Source organism: Lissotriton vulgaris, chromosome 6 (assembly GCF_964263255.1).
Source record: "Lissotriton vulgaris chromosome 6, aLisVul1.2, whole genome shotgun sequence".
Lineage (NCBI taxonomy): Eukaryota > Metazoa > Chordata > Amphibia > Caudata > Salamandridae > Lissotriton > Lissotriton vulgaris.
In genome coordinates this window covers 1,235,314,278-1,235,334,946 of record NC_141694.1, presented here as the reverse complement: position 1 = coordinate 1,235,334,946, position 20,669 = coordinate 1,235,314,278, and the positions used below count along the sequence as shown (strand labels likewise).

The window sequence follows — 20,669 nt, the reverse complement described above, 5'->3', positions numbered from 1 at the left end:
CTGGCAGTTCTGGGTGGACTGCTTCCATGAGGAGCAGGGTCAACAGCCACAGCCGATTCATTGGGGCTGAGAAGCCACACCCTCCCACATTTTGCCCCTCACGGACAGTGTCTGTAGGGTGAAAAAGGTCAGCCTGACAGACACTGTTCATTTTCAGGTCAGGCAGCGAGGAGTCAGACATGCACTAAATGTGCAGACTCCTGGCTGCCTGAGCAGAACTTTGCTGGGCTGAGGAAGTCACAGCTCCTTTGGGCATGACCTTCACATCTCAGCAAAGTCACTGAGGCCCTCCCCTCAGTGACGAGGGGTAGCGTCACTGATTGCCTCGCACCTGAGCGCTTCAGTTTTATGCGCCCAGGGTCAATGTCAATCAGATAAACTTCATCACAGAGTGGGTGGGGTCAGCAGTCTCACTGACCCCATCCCACTCTCTGATGACGTTAGGATTGCTGTCTTCCCAGCCAAGGAGGGAAGACAGCAGTCCCAAGACTCGTGGGACATCCGTTTTTTTTTGTTTAATTAAGGTAGGGGGGGGGGTGTGTGTGTGTGTGTGTGTGTGTGTGTGTGTGTGTGTGTGTATATAATATATATATATATATATATATATATATATATATATATATATATATATATATATATGCATGGCTGTGAGTGCATGTGTGTCCCTCCTAAACTTACCGTCGCCACTGAGGGTCAGTACTGAATTTCATAAGTCAGGCCTTTGCCTCAAGTGGCACAGCAGGCAAAAAAAATAGGGGTTGGCATGTTACCCCGAGCGAATGCCAGATGTCCGACTACTTGCAAGCATTTCTCCATTCACCTTATGGTGTGATTAATTAAAACTAGGTATTGCACACTTGCGAATGATAAAACAAACTGTGCATTATCTACTTCATGCTCATAGAAGCATTTTTCATAGTCCATATGACATCCATTGGATCTAGCAAAATGTAATGACGTTCGTCAGATTCCAACAATGGCATGTGTATTCCATGTCATCAGCGATGGTACACAAAAATGACTGCAGATGTAGTATACTAATAAAAAGCAGATTTACATGCAAACAGTAAGTAAGCATCTAATGAAAGCTCATTTTATAGGATAGCCTCTAAACATGCCCGCACGTATTCCCTCCCCCAAAATCTCAATAAAAATGAATGATTGCGTAATTTAGACGCGACGAATGTGGTCAGTCTGAGCCTGGGTACTGGCACACACTGCACTAAGCAATAAACCGTTTTCGAGGGGGGGGGGGGGGTTATAAGTGCGAGCATGCGCGCAAGAGATTTCAGTATCCACATCACGGAGGCAACATGCGAAGAATGGGATGAAATGTCATAAAACATTCTTATTAAGTACTGTGCTGATAGAGCTGGGCGCAGCACAGCGTGGCAGTGCTGCTATGAATACAGAGAATCGGGCATTGGTGATAAAACCTCCCTCCTTCTTCTCACCCACCCCTTCCCCCAACCTCCTCCTACAGAAAAATACAGCACCGGTAGGTGGTGCATTTGTAAGACATGAAATTGGCGGGAAATTAGCCATTTTGTATTCATGTTGACCGTGTATGTACTGCATCACGCACGCTGAGGTGTCGCAATACCTGAACAATGGGAGTCTTTATCGAACTCCAGGTGCTTTTTTTATTAAAACTTCAGAAAGGTAAAGAGCGGATTCAACCCAAAGGACGGCAGCAGGCACACAACCGAGCTAGCTTCTAGCAAGACATACAGACAACCGAATGCAGGGCCACTCGAGTCTGTCACAGCCTGGCCACGCTGGCCTCAATACAGCAATGTAATAATCTTTTTATTTACCCGGCCATTCTGAAATATTTCAAGCAATGTGTCCGTTCTCATTTACTCAGTCACACTGACATATTTCAAACAATGTGATCATTCTTCGCTGATTGCATGCTAGCTCATGATGAACAGCCGAGGACGGCAATGAAATCCGCTTCCCATTAAAGGTTGCACTTAAAATAATGGGGCGCAAAACATAATGAGCGCAAGAGGAGAAAGGGTGCATAAAAAATATGAGCAGGCACTTCACGGGCGTTGCCATGGTTACTTCCGTCGAGATGTTTGTCTGGCAAGGCTGGTGCCATGGATATGGTCATGCCCGTGGTCATGATTTCTCTTCTGTGTTGCCCTTCCCAGTGAGTGCCATAATGAGCTGCTGTTACAGGAACAGAGGCTCGCCTTGCGTTTTCCATCTGGGAAGTATTCCTGCTGAGTGATTGGTGCGGACTCCGGCACTCCTGGACAAGGGATGTTTGAACTGCTAATTTGGCCATGTGTTTGTCGCGAAACAAATGCATCACACTGACAGAAAGGGTTGGGTTACTTTAAAATACCTGCACATAAGGATGGCACTAGATACTACATACAGGGTGGAGCAGCGAGCTCACAATACGGGAGAGGATACACAGTTTGCTGATACAGGTAGCTGACACAGGTACAATGTGAGGTGTTGTAGCTTAAGGCGGGTCGTAACAAAGCTCTAAAGAGTCAAGCAAGCTCCATAGTTTGGTGTGAGGTTTTTGCCAGGGAGATGAATGGAGGACGTCATTATCAGCACCCCTCAGGGACGCCAGCCACTCCTGCCAGATTTTGAAAGTGACGTCGGAAGCATTCTTCCATTTACTTAGTACTACTTTGCATGCAAGAGTAATCATGAGGTCTAGAAGGTGCCTATCATGATCTCTTATTATGTGCGGATCAATTGCCCCCAGAAGAACATAGCTGAACTCCCTAGGAGGCCTATAGTGAAAGATACGTTGGATGTAGTTATATATCTCATCCCGGTACTTTTGCAGTAATGGACAGTGGAAAAGAATGTGGGCTAGGTCGCCCACACCTGATTTGCAGTTCCAACAAAGAGGACTATCTATAAGTTTCAGTTTGAAGAGTTTCACCAGTGTCCAGTATGATCTCTTTATCAGTATAAATGTGATCTTTGAGAGAATCGGGGATATTTTGAAAGAATGGATTCAGAGAAGGGTTCTGGCTTCATCACTGGCCCCCAGTATACACCCATCACATTTTTTTTTACCATTGCCTTATTGTCACATAAAAAAACTTGAATTTCTTGTTTACAAACACATCAACAATTCTATATCAGGACCGGAGGCTCCGATTATACTTCTTATTTCTTTACTCAGAAGCTCAGCAGCCAATAAAAACACACAATAAGAAAATCACATGACCAACCATAGAGCCTCATGGTATATAAGGATCCAGCACAACCATAGTGTCCTCTTTATTTGCTGCTCTGCAGCCAGTTAAGTGTTCTTTCCTAAGTATCTTGAATCTTAAGTGTTTGAGCGTATTGCGATATTATATAAATTTTGTGTGACCTATGATCGCTGTATTAGACTATTGTTGCATTGTGACTGTATTTGATGTGGTACATGGTTACGCTGTATTAGGCTGTTATTGCATTGTGACTGTATTTGATGGGGTACATGGTTACGCTGTAATTCACTCTTTGCTGGCTGTCGCCGTGTTGGGGCTTACCTCCGCTTCTGCGGCTCCCTTCTCGGTCACTCGCATTGTGGAGCGATTTAAAATTTGCTCGTTTGGCGCAGCATCTTTCTCCAACTTCACTCGGAGTGTTCACACGTCATTGTGGAGCGGGAGGTCCAAGGGAGCAAGGACGCGCGTCTGTCTTCGATGCAGTCCTCTTTCTACTTCACTCGAGCGGCCGTCACCGCGCATGAGTGGCGGCCATTTTGCCCTTCTCATGCTTACCGGGCATTTCAGGAAAGCCGAAGCAGAGTTTTCATGCTCCAAACCCTCGTGTGTGGTTTCACCAGCACTAAAATTGCTAGTTTTGAAGCGTTTTTTCTCCCACGATGCCCTGCTTTCTTGACATTGTAGTAGGGCTGCATAATAGTGCATAGGCTTTGCCTAGAGTGGTATTAGGCAAGCTCTTCCTCCCTCCACATCCAAACTTTGTGACCGATCCTCTTTAGGATTGTATTGAGCTTGCCAGGGGCTTGCACTCCGCCCGACCTCTTTTGCTTGCGTGTGAAGTCATATTATCCTGAATTAGTTCCCTCCACAAGCAGTCCTCCGGGTCTAGAATCCACACTTGTGTGTCAGAAATGGCGGAGTACTATGAAGAGGACTACTACTATTATGAAGAGGAACCCTCTGGGTCTATAGAGCAAGACCTTGTTGAGGCATTGGGCGCGGGTGTCCAACAATCCGTAAGGAATATGCTACTTACCAGTATGCATCTGTTCTTGGCATAGAGGGCTGCAGAGTGGTACATTATGAATAGATCGCCATCTGGTGTTGGGCTCGGATGATTGCACTTTGTTCTTCTCTTGGAGAGTCTTTTGTATCTTGGTGACTCCTCCCTTGGTTGGTAGTGCGCATGGGCATCGGCTCCATCCTTAGATTGTTTTGCCATAGTAGGGTTAGATGGAGTAGTACGATAGAATACAGATAAGAATGCCCATGTAGGTGTATCTAAATAAGATAATGTTGGAACAGACACAGGTTTCCGGGGAGGCTGGGAGGGCATGTACCACTCTGCAGCCCTCTATGCCAAGAACAGATGCATACTGGTAAGTAGCATAATCCGTTCGAGGCATATGGGCTGCAGATGGTACATTATGAATAGACTATACAGCAGTTCTCTCCCTAGCGGTGGTTGCCCGTGTCTGTTGCAACTGTCTGAAATAAAGTTTTTAATACTGCTTGTCCCACTCTAGCTTGCTGTGTTGTGTGCACATCTACACAATAGTGTTTTGTGAAGGTGTGCGGTGTAACCCAGGTAGCTGCTTTGCATATGTCATCTAGTAGAATGTTTCCCAAAAATGCCATAGATGCTCCTAGTTTACGTGTAGAGTGAGCTCTAGGAGGAACAGTTAATGTTCTCTTTGCTTTTAAGTAGCATATTTGAATGCATTTTACAATCCATCTGGCAATGCCCGCTTTAGAGATGGGATTGCCTTTATGTGTAGGAGAAAACGCAACAAATAGCTGTTTTGTCTTTCTGAAAGTTTGTGTTCTTTCTATGTAGTACAATATTGCCCTTCTAACATCCAATGTATGTAGGGCTCTTTCTGCTACTGTTTGTGGTTTTGGAAAGAAAACCGGTAATTCCACTGACTGATTGATGTGGAATGCCGAAATTACCTTTGGTAAGAATTTTGGGTTTGTTCTAAGAACCACTTTATTTTGGTGTAACTGCATGAATGGTTCTTGAATCGTAAAAGCCTGCAACTCACTTACTCTTCTAAGTGACGTGATAGCTATGAGGAAGGCCACCTTCCATGTGAGGAATTGTATTTCACACCTATGCATAGGTTCAAAGGGTGGCCCCATTAGTCTGGTAAGTACTATGTTGAGATTCCAGACTGGGGAAGGTGGTCGTCTTGGTGGAATGACTCTTTTGAGTCCTTCCATGAAAGCTTTAATTGCTGGTACTTTAAACAGGGAAAGATGTTGCCTGTTTTGTAGGTACGCCGCTATGGCTGCGAGATGAACTCTGATAGAGGTATATGCTAAGTTACATTGCTGCAAGTGTAGTAAATAGCAAATGATTTGTTTAGTGGATGCGTCCAGAGGGTTGATATGCTTACTGTTACAGTGTATAGCAAACCTTTTCCATTTTGCTGCTTAGCATGCTCTGGTGGTAGGACGTCTTGCTTGTTTAATGATTTCCATACATTCTGGTGGTAAATCTAAATATCCAAACTCTATGACCTCAGGAGCCAGATCGCTAGGTTCAGTTGTTTGGGATCTGGGTGCATTATTTCTCCATGGTTCTGTGTAAGATGCATGGGTAATAATCTTAGTTTTTGATGTGGCACTTGTGAGAGTTGTAGTAGCGTGGTGAACCACGGCTGTCTTGCCCACGTGGGTGCCACTAGTATCATTGTCATTGAGTGTTGCTGCAGTTTCCGAACCAGTAACGGAATTAGTGGGAGCGGAGGGAACGCGTAAGCAAATTTGTTGGACCAATTTATCCATAGTACATTGCCCTGGGACCGTTGGTGTGGGTACCTGGATGCGAAGTTTTTGCATTTTGCGTTCTGATGATTGGCAAACAGATCTATCTCTGGTTGCCCCCATTTTTGGAAGAATGGCTGCAGTATTTGGTCGTGCAGCTCCCATTCGTGTACTTGTTCTGACTGTCTGCTTAGGATGTCTGCTATCTGATTTTGAACTCCTGGTAGGTGTTCTGCTAACAGATAGATCTTTTGAGGAATGGCCCATCTCCAAATGTCCTGTGCTAGTTTGGATAGTTGGAGAGAATGTGTCCCCCCCCTGTTTTTGAATATAATACATTGCAGTCATGTTGTCTGTTCTGATCAGGACTGCCTTGCTTGTTATTTGCATTTGGAAAGCCTTTAGTGCTAGAAATACTGCTAATAGTTCCAGGTAGTTGATGTGCAGTTTCTTTTGCTGCACACTCCACTTCCCCTGTACTGTGTATTTGTCCATATGCGCTCCCCATCCGGAGAGCGATGCGTCCGCTGTTATTATCACTTGTGGAATTGGCTCTAGGAACGACCGTCCCTTGGAAATGTTTTCTGTGTTCCACCACTTCAGAGAGCGATACGTCCGGTCGTTTACCAACACCAGATCTGTAATCTGACCTTGAGCCTGATTCCACTGTGTCGCTAGACACTCCTGTAGTGGACGCATTTGTAGCCTGGCATGTGGTATTAGCAGTATGCAGGAGGACATCATGCCTAACAGTTGCATAAACACTCGTGCTGGTAGTGAGTGTTGTGGTTGAAATCTTTGTATTAACCCGACCATTGTCTGTATCCTGATTGGGTTGGGGTATGCTATTGCCTTTTCTGTGTTTATCGTAGCCCCCAGGTATTGCTGAATCTGGTTTGGTTGCAGGTGTGACTTTTTGTAGTTCACCGTAAACCCTAGGTGGTGCAGCAATTGAATTGTCTTCTGTGTGTTGTGAAGACATTCTTCTTGTGACTTGGCCTTTATTAGCCAATTGTCCAAGTATGGGAAGACATGTATTTGTTGTCTTCTTAGGTGTGCTGCCACCACAGCTAGTCATTTTGTGAAAACTCTCGGTGCTGTTGTGACACCGAACGGAAGGACTTTGAACTGATAGTGTTGTCCTTCTACTACAAACCTTAGGTATTTTCTGTGGGCTTTGTGAATTGGGATATGAAAGTAAGCGTCTTTTAGATCCAGTGTAGAAAGAAAGTCTCCTTTCTTCAGTAAAGGGAGTACTTGTTGGAGCGTGACCATGTGGAAATTCTCCGAATTTATGTAAGCATTGAGAGGTCTGAGGTCCAATATTGGTCTTAGGGACCCGTCTTTTTTGGGGATTAGGAAGTATAGAGAGTATACTCCTGTCCCTTGTTGATTTTTTGGGACCTTCTCTATTGCATGCTTTTGTAGAAGTGCTAGTACTTCTTCTTTTAACAATGTCAGATGATCTTGACTCATTGGACGCTGTTTGGGGGGATGTTTGGTGGGGTAGCTGTGAGTTCCAGGCAATAACCATGTTGAATAATCTGTCTCACCCACTTGTCTGATGTGATGTTTTCCCAGACAGGTAGGAACTGTGATAGACGTCCCCCGACCGGTGTTATGTGGTCTGGGGGGAGTTCTATGAAGTCACTGTTTTGGGGTTGAGGCGTTGCAGTTGTTATTATTTCCGCGGCCTCTACCTTTGTTGTTGTTACCCCTGTAATTTCCTCTTGAATTGCCTTTGGGTGATGTAGGTGTGAAAGAGCTGGATTACTGATTTGTTCCTGTATTTTTTGAGCCCCCTCTATAGGTGGATCTACGAAAGGAACCTCTTTGTGTTGGCTGTTGCAATGCTCCCATTGACTTCGCCGTTTCTGTATCTTTTTTCATTTTTTAGGTTTCGCTGGGGAACGGAGCCTTTAGGCTCCGCCTCCAGAGAAATCTCTTGATTGCAGTAGTGACTCTGGAATACGCCCCCCCGTCCCATTGGCTAGCTCCATAAATGGAGGCTAGCCATTGGAACAGAGAGGCGTCCGTCATGGCCGGAGGAGACTCGGGGGCGTTCCCGAGATTCTTTGGCTTTTGCCGACGTCACGCGACGCCGGGAACGCCCCCGAATCTGGTCCGGCCGGGCCGTGCTTGCTGCTGTCCTGCCTTGTGTCCCTCCTCCCGCCGTCCCCACGTTTCCCGCCTCCCTCCCGACGTCCGTGTCCTTTCCCGCCCCCCTCCCGCCCCCCTCGTCCTCTCCCGCCCCCCCCCCCCGTGTCCTCACAAATTGTGGTATCCCGTAGCTTCCTCTGGTACTCCAGGTACAGGCTTGTTATGCACTTCCGAGCACCTATTACAGAAACATGGCGTCTGCGAGCGCCCACAAGGGCCCCGTACCTTGCTGGTACCAACGCGACCGAAAACGAGCCCGCTGCTCTCCGATTGGACGGGAGAGCCGAGCCCCCTCACCAAACGCCGCGACGGGATTGGCCCGTGCGGCGCAGCGTCACCACTGTTGCCGTGTGGTGGTTGCAGCTCCCCTTTCAAGGTAATGACCAGCCTTCCAAACCAGCTTCAGAAGGAGCCAACGAGTCGGATCAATAAAGGAAATGAACTCGAGCGAAGGGTTGCGTAATGGCGTCGCCGTCAGAACCAAAATAGTATTTTAAATGACAACTCACACAGCAGAATTGTAATGTAAATATTGCGAAAATGTTCGTGCTTCTTACACCGTTAACAGACACTCTGTACCGTGAAAGAAACGGCACCCAGCACACAGAGAAACAGAGGGCCGCTACACAGACGAGGGAGCTGAGGAGATTTGCATCGAGGATGGAATGTGAATCAAAGGCTGGGGCTCTAATCCCAGCTCCCCTGGGACACCACTTTGTGGGATCCTGGGCAGATTCGTGTATCTCACCACGCTTCAGGTCCTTTATCCGCTGAGGAAAGCTGAACACCGTGTAAACAACGAGACACTGAAGTGTACGGATGTGTCTGCAAACGCAGGTCATATGCAGAGTAGTGTCAGCGCAGAGCCGCGGATCCCGGCAGCCAGTCGCACAGCTGTGTGCAGCGTGTTTGTACACTCTGCTGATCCCACGCAGGGGGCTGGCAGCCTTTCTGCCGTGTGCCCGTATCCGGGCTCCCCCCGCTGCTGCCCCCTCGGGTGCACAGCTCACGATACATCTCTGGAGAATGGATCTGCGGTGCCACTCGGCGCTCCTAAATAGATTTGTAAGCCGCCTCCGATGAACCATTAACATTTAGCACAACATGTTAGCAGCACTTCCGACTGCTGTCGTCCTGGGGTGCTGGCCACTTAGCCTGCATGAGCAGAGGGGGGTGGGCGAGGGGGAAGAGGGCGCTTCGCATACATCCCAGCCTGCTCTATGCCAAGGCTGCGTTCGTTCTTAGGTGGCATTTCTTGCACGGGCCGTGCATAGCCTGGCACGCGCGTGCCTGTAATCACAAGCAAAAGGCGAGGCGAGTTGCAAACCCGACACCTTTCGCTCACAGACTTCTGCTAAAGATGAGCGCTTTAACTAGCTCCTGAGGAAGAACGGGTGCATTCCCGGCACAAGCATCGCCTTTCCAACTGCCACGCGTGCTTTAAAGGTGTCTTTCAGCTGGGTCTGAGGCCAGAAGTTTCTGCTCGCCACCAGCTCATGTCCTAATAGTTTCTACCAGATCTTGGAGCAGCCCTGTTTGAGGCACGATCTTCGGAGCTCTCGTTCAGGGGCTGGGAGATGTTCTGATTCCGATGTGTTATTGTTGTTTAGAAACCGTGTTATCCACTTTATGACTTCACTTACGTTGCTTCTGCTTTATTTGGGGTTTTGTTGCAGACGCTATTCCCTTTTCACAATCAGACCTGCACTTCACGTCGTTTAGACGCGGTATATTTCTCTTGTTTTACCACTGCCGGGGTAGGCTCTGTTAGGCGCTTTTGGAGGTTGTCCACGGGCTTATTCGGGAGGCAGCTGGACACATCTCCGCACGTCACATGTGCTTGGGTGAGATTACAAATGTGACAATCTCTGTACGGTGCACTGACAGACGGTGAAGCGCGCCCTATGGCTAAGATCACAGGAGTAGTGTAAGATCCACGCCTGTGAGGAGCACGGGGAGATGTAGAAATGTCAAATACAAGAGCGGCGGGGACACGACTGGTCACTCGCAGCCCCCAGAAGCAAACACTCTCACAGAGGAAAGACACATTGAGAAACACATCGCCGAAAAAGGAAGAGACGGAGGCAGAAAGAGAATGATACCGAGGGAAAGAGTGAGAATGAGATAGATGGATGGATGGATGGACATACGGGCATTCTCTCGTTGCTTGTGTATGCAGATAAGCAAAACGTTTAACACCCTTTAAGTTCAGCACCCCCGCCCAACGGGACGGGCTCTGCCTTAACCAGGGGTCTAAACTTAGAAAATCTCACGAGGCCAGCAATAGACCCACCGGCCTCCATCGCATCCTCCCACGGATTCTTCCTGAAGAAGGCAGGACCAGGTCGGCCGTCATGTTTCATACATGACACCGCCCGACTGCACAAGAGGGCCGGGTCCTCAGAGCAGGGCAGCTGGGGTCCGGCTGCAGGGCAGCGAGACAGACCGAGGGTAGGGGCCCCCATGACACCTCTAATGTGGCAGGGGGTTAAGGACGGGCTAACCCCAGCTCCCGTCATGCACGCCGAATCTTTTTAATTTAGCACTTCGTGCAAATCCAGATTAAAATAACTCCGGCTATTGATCCGGCCAGTGGAATTGACATTAATTTTAGTTCACTTCTCACCTTGCAAAGAGATCGATGCCGAGTAATAACAGCTGACATCTCTGCTGAAAGGAGGAGAAAGGAGAGCCGACCAGAGAAATCGAAAATGCAACCAAATAAATCACTGGCCACTTTCCCGGGAGCGGAGTCGGTTCAGGCATGGCCAGGAGAAGGGGCGTACGAGCCTGCCTGTGGAGGGGGCTGCCGGGGAACAGGGGCAGAAGCCAGAAGGGGCACACGAGCCTGCCTGTGGAGGCGGCGCAGGGGCACCACCACCCCCACATAGAGAGCTAAATAAAGGGGACATCTATCGTGTCTGCTGCCGCCTCCGTGACCCAGTTCAACTCTGTGTATTTTATTAAAACTAATGTAAGGCACCTAGATGTATTAAAGACCATTCATTCTGAATGAACTTCTACATATTAATGAATATAGTAAATACATATTTAGTTTATCCTAATTTATTTGTATTTAGTCTAGACGAACAATATAACTAGCTAGGGTACAAAGAAGCGGGCGAGTGAAAAAATGAGTTTTGGTGCAAATGAGTACTTTTTCTGTAAAGAAAAGGTCAATACCACCTTTAGGATCTGAGGCGAGTGATTTAAAACATGTACAATCACACAGGTAAACATGACACTGTGCATGTAGGAGATCTTGCTCTCAGTGCCTCGTTGCTATAGTGCCCAGGACCCGTGTAAATCACTTTTTACACCAGCACCAACCCAGCCACCGAGGAACTTTTCAACCACAAATCCACGGAGGCCGGACCCTGGGAACACAGGCCTCGTCTCTGCAGAGCCGAGCCCCCTCCCCCCTGCTGCAAGACTCCTAACCAGGGGTCATGCAAGGATGGTCGTGGAGTGCAGGACCGGGTCACTGTGTCTACCCGGGTTCTAAACATATAAACATAAGCAAAGCTCTGATGCATTTAATGAGAGGGGCAACCATGCGCTCTGAGGCAGCTGCAGGGCCTCCCAGGGCTCATGACATCTCCAAAATAAACAGCATGGCTCTTCATTTTCAACTATATATCTATCTATATTATCGAGGAAGAGAGAGGGCAAGTTATCCAGGTTAGGTGAGATTCTTGATCAAGCAAACTGTATACACCACAGTACACCCCCCACATAGAGTTCTCAAGAGGGCTCATTGAGTCAAACTGGCACTGACATCTGCTGCGACCTGCAGGTCACGGGCTGATATCCCAGCAAGGCCAACTCAACCTTCCATTCTTCCGAGGTTGGTACATAAAGTGCAGTTTTAAGAAGATGTTGTTTTACTGATTTTCTTGCATTTATGAAATGGTTACATCCCAACTTCAAATGTAATATGCAGTTTCGGAGAATATGCAGTATCTGAAAAGCCGTTCTTTCAGCTCTCAGCGTATTCTTAAATTGAGTAATAACACCTGTTAATCACAGGAACGGACAGGCTGCAAAACTGTATTATGAAACGTATATAACTGAGGCAGTAGACACACACAAACAAGGCAAACGTGAGTACATACATATACAAACAAATCAATAAGGTCATTACTTTGCTATTACAACGTTAAAATTAACGTCGAAATCTCCAGAGCAGCTTCCTATAATTTTCCCCATTTTTAGTAGCAGAATAAAGTATTTAAATGTTTTTCTTTTTGCGGCCTTCTATACAAAAAAAATCCAGAAGCTTATTTCACCCCTGCGTCACAAATCGGGCTGGGTGAGAAAAATAGCCACCATCAAAGCCAAAAGACAAACAGGGACTGAAACCATTAGTCTGACACAAAAAAATTGCCGATAAATTGATGTATTAGTCAACCGATTTAAGTGTATTTTCCGAACCTAAAAAACAAATAAAACTCTTCGGCTATACCATATCGTATCATATTTTTCTGTTTTCCAGTATAGAGCATTTTGTATTACTGTGGACAAATAGCGGCTATTTTATTCTATTACTATTTGCACAAATTGTCCTGCAAGAAAATAATCCTAAATATGATGGGTGCAGCGATTCGAGACACTTTTAATGAGATATGTGTTGCCTCGCTCATCATATGGAAAATATATACAAATGTTAGAAGTGTGAGGCAACACTGGAGTTCCACGGTGTTTCACCTCCTGCTCGCGCGCAGAGTCTCAATGCAGCACCTGGGCAAAAGCGTAAAATCGGCACAGTAAATCCGATTTCCGTATGTTGTTTCTCCAAAACTCCGAATTGCTGTTACTTTCCTGTCCCCTAATAACCAGGATCCCAGGCAGGTCATGGTAATTCTGGTGCGGGGAAATAAGGAAATGATCACGGGTCACGAGGTCCTCTCTTCTTTCCCTGGTGATCCTTTCCTGCCTGTCTTCACTCCATCCCCATCCTCTGCCCGCCGTTGGCTCTCTTCTCTCGTCCTCTTTCCTATCTGTCCCTCGCGTCTTTTTCACCCATAAGACTCCCTCCCCAGCTCCTCCCAATTCATCAGTCCCGTTCACACTTTTTTAAATGTCCCCCTACCTTCCCTCTCTTCTGCCCTCACTCACCCCTCTGCCCCAGCCGTCCCCTCTCGCGTTTCCCCTATATTTCCTTGTTGGTTCCCCGCTCTGCCTTTCCCTCTCTTTCTTCTCCTCGCACCCTACACAGCTCAACCTCCTCCATTCGCCGTCCCTCCTGCCCGCTCACCGTTGTCCTCACACACTCCTCTCCATTTCGGATGCCCCCTCCTTTCCTTTCTCCCTCCCATCCTCTCACATCCTCCATTGATACATTGTACTCGCCCTATCTTTCTTTTGCTTTCCTCTTCCAAATGTACCTCTTGCCCTCTCGGCTCATTCCATGACCCGCCGCTACCCCTTTACTCCGTCCCCTTTCCCTCTCTCTCTCTCTCTCTCTCCCTCTCTCTTGTGCTTTCTCCACATCTTTCCCTCTCAGCTTTCTTTCTTCCCTCTTACAGTTTCGGTTTCTCTCGTTCTCTCACTCTCTCTCCCCTCCTGCCGTCTCTTTTCCTCTCACCCCTCCTCTTTCCTCGCTCAATCTGTGCCCCTCGTGTCTGCTCTCTCTGGTCACCAGAAGAGACAGCGCCTCCCACCGCCGCAAAAACGCCCGCCATAGAAAGAGCGCAAGGGACAGGAAACGAATAAACAAGGGAAGGAAAGACACACAACCAAGAGTGGAACACTTAAAGCTGCTCCAGAGAGGGGGAGCCGAGCAGGTCCGCCTGGAAATGTACATGTGTAGAGACACTTCCTCGGGAAGGTCCCCCCTCCCCCGATCAGACCCTTTCAATTATTCAATAGCTAGAGCAGACCAAGTGACTGCCAGGTGCAATACATCAGGCTTAGGAAGGGCTTTCATTAGATTCGGAGAGATTCACGCTGCTCTCTCCCTCCATCCCTCCGCCCTCACTCCTGTGTGGGTGGCTCTGTGTGTGTGTGGGTGGCTCTGTGTGGGTGGCTCTGTGTGTGTGTGTGTGTGTGCGTGTGGGTGCAAATGCAATAGGTCTCACATTTGCGAAAGATTAAGCTATTGGCATTGTAAATGACAATGCCATTTATTTATCTGTTTTCAAAACCAACACATAAATAAAAAAATTTGTCATTTACAATGACAATAGCTCTAACTTTTACAAAGGCGAAACCGTTGCATTGTAAATGCTTGTTCTAAGGTCTCATCTGTGCTTGAACCAAACAATGTCTTTTGATCAAATGGTTGGTTCAGTAAGGACGTTTGTACTTCCTGTTTGAATCCTGAGATTCTAAGCCATGCATGTCTCCTTAACATGACACTGGTGTTGATGGATCTTGCTGCAGTGTCTGCTGCGTCTAGGGCGCACTTAATGGAAGTATTAGTTATTTTACCTTCCTGTATTAACTGATCTGCCTTTTTCTGATGTTCTTTGGGGAGATGTGTGATGAGTTTTTCTAATTCATCATAATGTGCCCTGTCATAACGTGCCAGTAGTGCCTGTGTATTGGCTATACGCCAGCTATTTGCCGCTTGTGATGCTACTCTCTTGCCTGATGCATCTATTAATTTTGACTCTTTATCAGGTGGAGGAGCCTCTCCTGTAGATAATGAGTTTGCTCTTTTACGAGCGTTTGAGACTACAAGCGAGTCCAGAGGTACATGCCCTTTGATAAATATTGGATCCTTTGGAGCCGCCTTATATTTTTTATCAATTCTTGGGTTTAACACCCTAGCCCTCACTGGGTCTTTGAATATTTCTTCTGTGTGACTGAGAAGACCCTTCAACATAGGGAGAGTACCTGATGTTCTTTGTGCATTAGGTAGCGTCTCTAACAGGAAATCCTCTATTTGAGGTTCTGTATGTATATCTACTTTATGGTATTTTGCTGCCCTATTAATGAGCTGTACAAACCCTGTGTTATCATCAGGTGGTGAAGGCTTTGAGGGATATAACTCTGGGTCGTTGTCCTCATCTGACCCTACGTCATAATTTTCCCATGGGTCATCCTCATCTGGGATGGTTTCATCATCCCCTTGAGGCTCTCCCTCCCCTGGATCACTGTCTACATCAGACTGAGGTGTAGATGGTCTTGGTGTGGAAGGTGTAGGAATATTTGGCATAGTGTGAGGAATAGGAGAAGAGGGTGTGACTTTAGGTCGAGGAGAAGCAGGAGGAGTTGTATTTGTCCCCAGTGTTCTCTTTTTTGAAGGAAGAGATTTATCTTCTGTCTGTTCATTCTTTCTCTTCTTCGTCACTACTTTGCCAGTTTGCGGATCGATAAACAAAATCTTTTGTTTGGGATCTGTCTGTTGCTCCTGAATCGGTACCGAAGGCCCTGGTTCCGAAAGGTGCTTATGTTTTCGATCGTCAGTGTTCGGTGTTTTCGGCACCGAGTGTCTACTCGATTCCGACTTCCTGGGTATCGAGTGAGTCTTGGACGACGAATCATATTTCTGTTTCGACATGGAATGTTTCGATACCGAGCTTTCCTTTGTATGGACCTTCGGTGTCGAAGTCGATGTCGATCTTTTCTCGGATCCGACATGGTGGGAGGCCGAGTATTTCGGTTTCAGTTTCGGTTTCGTTGCCGGGCCCGAGGGCGGGGCGTCGGAAACTTTTTTCTGCGGTTTGACCGGGCTCGAAGGCGGGGTCGTTACCGCACGGGGTCGGTTTTTCGGTAAGGGGACGTCGTCACTCACGGTTTGTTGCACGTCGAGTTCTTCAACATCCGACTGGTCCCCTTCCGACCCCGACTGATCCTCTTCTTCCTCAATTTGCTCGTCTCCGAACAGCTCCGGGATCGCCTCCGACTGCATTCTGGAAACCTCGTGTCTTCCAGCTCGACGATTTCTAATCGTTAGCTTGGAGGAGAATGCTGCGCAGGCTTCGCAGTCCCTGGATTCGTGTTCAGGCGATAGACAGAGGTTGCACACCTCGTGTAGGTCCTTGTGTGGGAACTTAGCACCACACGTTGGACATTTTTTGAATGGAGTCCTTTCCATGGACTCCGGGCTTGACTGCGTCGAGAAAGGCCTCCTGTTCGTCGACGTAGATCAAAGTCTTTTCTTCGATTTTGAATTCGCAACGCGTCGGAATGGAAATGAAACGCGTTCGATAACAATACCGTCGAATTGGAAAGGGAATACGCGCCGATAAATCACTTTTCTCTGAAGTTGATCTGGAGCGTCTCGATCCTCATCCGAACCCGATGGCGGAAAAAAACAATCTAAGGATGGAGCCGATGCCCATGCGCACTACCAACCAAGGGAGGAGTCACCAAGATACAAAAAACTCTCCAAGAGAAGAACAAAGTGCAATCATCCGAGCCCAACACCAGATGGCGATCTATTCATAATGTACCATCTGCAGCCCATATGCCTCGAACATAAAGCTCTAGTGAGAGCAACTGAACCTCTCAAGCGCAACCTCTGTACTTATGCCAAGCAACAAGGCTGGCTTCCCTCTACAGGAGCACGTCAAAGAGCTGGAGTAAAGGTACGTCTAACCCTCATGCCGCACATTTCGCTAGGCTTGCAAAAAACATTGACCGCTCAGGAATACTCTACCCCGACCAGAGAGGCCACGATCACTGAGATACCTCAGGATGAGGATCAGGATCAGGATCAGGATACCTCCTCTGATCCTTTAACCGACCATGAGGAGGCTCCTCGCACTTCAAAAAAGGCAAGAAAGGAGAAGCAGTCTGAACCATCCCCGGCTCCTAGAGTCCTTAATTTTGAGCCAGCGGACATCGTCCAACCTAATTCCTCAGCTTGGCTCTCGTCCCATGAGGTAGCGGAGTATGTCTAGTCCCACTTCGCCAGGTATTCAATAAAGAGGTGCGGGCAAGACTTCGGTCGGAATGCCCTCGACCAGACCTGGCAGGTAAGGTAGAGGAGACTCCAGAGGTGGAACCCTCTATGCTCACCTATCTCAAAAAGTATTTGAAGAACCTCAAGAAGGGCCTTGATAGGTCATGGAGGTCCTGTCAGGACAAACTATTGGATATGGCTGGTCCCCTAATCAAAATTCTTGAGCTTGGCTTTAGAGCCAAAGAGTCAATTTGCGCCATTGATCCTGAAAAGCTGATTGATTGGACCCAGAGGGCAGTTTGCGAACTTGGCAATGCCAACTGTGCTCTGTACACGGAGCACCGACGTTCTATTCTTCTGAAACTGGACCCGAAGCTGGCCGAACTGTCCACATCTGAACCGGGCCCTCTGGCCCAAGTCTGTTGTTTGGGCAACCCTTCTTGAAGGAATTGACCAAATTTGTAGCCACCTTCAGTGGCTTAGATAAAGCCCAGGGATCCCTCAAACGGGCTTTCCACCCGGTTTTCGGCAGGGCCGGACGGTTTCGGGGGCGCTCGTTCGGCCAGGGTTACAGTCGAGGCGCCCCTCGTGGCCAGCAAAGAGGAGGTTATCAAGATACCAACTCCAATACCTCCTCCTTCTACCCCACTCAACGCTCTAGAAACAGATTCCGCAAAGGCAGATTTGGCGGAAATTCTAATGGTCAACAGGACTCCGGAAACTCAGGTGAGCCAGATTCCCTGTTCCAAGGTGATTTTGGGAGGGAAGAGTAATGTGTTTTCTCAACAAATGGCGCGAGATCTCTCAGGATGCTTGGGTGTTAGAAACGGTGCAAGGGTACAAGCTGGAGTTGTACGGTTCCCCATCTCATGACGCACGCCTGTCTCCGATGTCTTTTTCCCAACAAGATCAGAGCATTATCACAGCGGAAATAGAGTCCCTTCTACAGAAGGGTGCCATAGAGATCTCCGCTCTCCACCCGCGAGGTTTCCTCAGCAACGTCTTCCTTGTAGAAAGGAAAGGGGGTGGCTCCAGACTAGCTTTAAACTTAAAACATTTCAATTCCTGGATCGTTTACAGACACTTCAAGATGGAAGCCATCCATCTGCTGCGCAATCTCCTCCAAGAAGGGTACTGGATGGTCCGGCTGGAGCTGAAAGATGCCTATTTGTTCATTCCCATTTTCGCGCCTCATCGCCGGTTCCCACAGTTTCTGTGGAAAGGGATTTGTTACGAGTACAAGTTTCTCCCGTTCGGCCTGTCGTCTGCACCGTGGTGCTTCACGAAGCTTCTTCGGCCAGTGGTAGAATCGCTCAGAGTCTGGGGGGTTCGCCTCATCGTCAATCTCGAAGACATCATTATCATGGCGTCATCTCCCCAATTAGTAAACTTGCACCTCAATTGAGCGATCAATCTATTACAGAATCTGGGGTTCATTGTGAATCCACAGAAGACAGTACTGATTCCGACTCGATCAAACGAATTCCTAGGCTTCTTAGTAGATTCCCAGACTTGTCAACTCTTACTTCCGATGCAAAAGATCAGAGCTATCAAACGGGAGTTGAGGTCTACCCTTCACTGGCAGACGGTACCCCTGAGATCCTTAACCCGAATAGTGGGCTTACTGGCTTCATCAATTCAAGCTATCTTCCTGGGTCCCCTTCATTACCGGGCCCTTCAACAGCTCAAGATCCATCATCTCCGAAAAGGCCTCAGCTACTCAGAACAAATTCCCCTCTCAGAGGAGGCGAGGCTAGAGATGGTATGGTGGTTAAACCACAGCAGACTCGGGCGGCGGATGTGGTTGCTGCAGGTTCACTAGTGGGGAGCCGTTCAGAAAGATATAAATCTGGGCGTGAAGATTTCCTCCTGCCGCCAGCCCCTGGTGATTACTACACCATGATAACGTATTTTTCAAGTCTCCCATAATGAGGAGAGACATTGGGAAGAAATCTCCATGAAGAACTTTGACAAATAAGGTCGTATTAGTTCTTTTTCGACTCCACAGGTTGGACGCTTTTGGGGGTGTCCACGATGGAGTAAGAATGATTTTCTGGTACTGACGAATGCTGAGCTGATTGTAGGCTCTTAAGCAGAAACATGTTGACCATTTCTTAGTATTAATATCTTTGTTGCACTATCAATAGGACTTATTGGTTCAAATTAACACAACCACTTACTAGTCCTTATTTTTTTCACTGGTTTTAATAGAGTTAGAGCTAAAATGGTTTGAGGAGTAGTCCACACTCTTTTTAAGTCACCTTTTCTCATTCTTTTTGCAGCTATCTGGGACCCAATGAAGACAACTGGCTACCAGCTTTTAGCTGGGGCCTGAGGGTCCTTTTAGTTCTCTCTGAGCACGTGCACTCTATTTTTCCCACTATACTAACAGCCTCCTCTGATGCTAGCAATTCTATAATTCTTCTGAATCTTTACCTTAGCATCTGGTTCCTGTAACTATTGACACTCTTACGTTGATTGATATATGTATCTATAAGGGGTATGAGAGTATTCTTTCGACCCTTTCTCTCCTGTTGTTTAAATTAAACCACATGGAGGCCCGGAACGGTCGTGCTCTTTTCAAATCGGCCCCGGATGTGACAATCGAATCCGATGCCAGCGGTGGGGTTGGGGAGCCCGATGCGGTCAGTTGTCCACGGGGGGTCGTTGGTCGCCAGTCGCCAGAAGAGCTATATTTGCATATCAACTGCCAGGAGTTGTTGGCTGGTTCCTTTGCGATCCGATGCTAGTCTCCCCAGAAGACAGATAGTTATATCCTTCTTCGGATGGACAATATTTCGGCTGTACGTTATGTCAACAAGTTGAGCGGTACGAAGTCCCGAATGCTGGCAGAGATTGCCAAGGACTTATGGCACTTTTGCCTTCAGAACAGGATCTCAGTAGTGGCGAATATCTTCCGGGCTACAACAACAAGGTGGCAGACTGGCACTCCCACCATCTGGAAGATTTCAGGGACTGGGGGCTGCTCCTCTAGGTTTTTCAGAACCGGACACGTCTTTGGGGTCCCTGTCAGATAGACCTATTTGCATCCCGCCTCAACAGACAGGTTCCAAAGCTTTTCAGTTGGAGGCCGGATCCGGAGGCTCTTGCCACGGATGCATTCTTACAAGATTGGCCGTCGACCCTGTGTTATGCATTTCCCCCGTTCATGATGATTCCCAGGGTTTTGGCGCGAACCAGATCTTATCGGGCGGAACTCATCCTGATCACTCCTAAGGAGAGCGTAGGTATGGTTCTCGGTCCTTCTGGGAATGATTTGTGCAGTCCCTATTCTTCTCCCTCGGTTAGAGAACTTGTTGCTGGACCCTCTACAGATTCCTCATCCATTAGTGCTATCGGGTCAACTTCCTCTTGTAGCTTGGCAGGTTTCAGGGACAGATGGAAAGTCTCAAGCCTTTCACAAGAGGCTGACAGATTTATCAATGAAGCCTGGTCGGCCAACACCGACAAAATATATGCTTCCTCTTGGAGAAGATGGTGTGATTGGTGCTCTCAACGGGAGGTGGATCCCTCTAAGGCACATGTCTCTCTAGTTGTTAACTTTCTGGCCTCAATAGCGTCTTCAGGGTTGGCTTACAGAACAGTCAACAACTTTCTAAACACAACCTTTCTAAACACAACCTCAAAACCTCAGACATATCCTTACTCTCTAAAGGTTTGTCTTTTGT

General features: G+C 47.6%; 1 protein-coding gene across 2 annotated transcripts in view; it reads right to left on the bottom strand.

Moving 5' to 3' along the window:
* The window catches only part of REV3L (REV3 like, DNA directed polymerase zeta catalytic subunit), a 1,049,196-nt gene that overhangs the window by 908,093 nt on the left and 120,434 nt on the right, over positions 1 to 20,669 (bottom strand). The gene's annotated exons all lie outside the window — the stretch shown is intronic.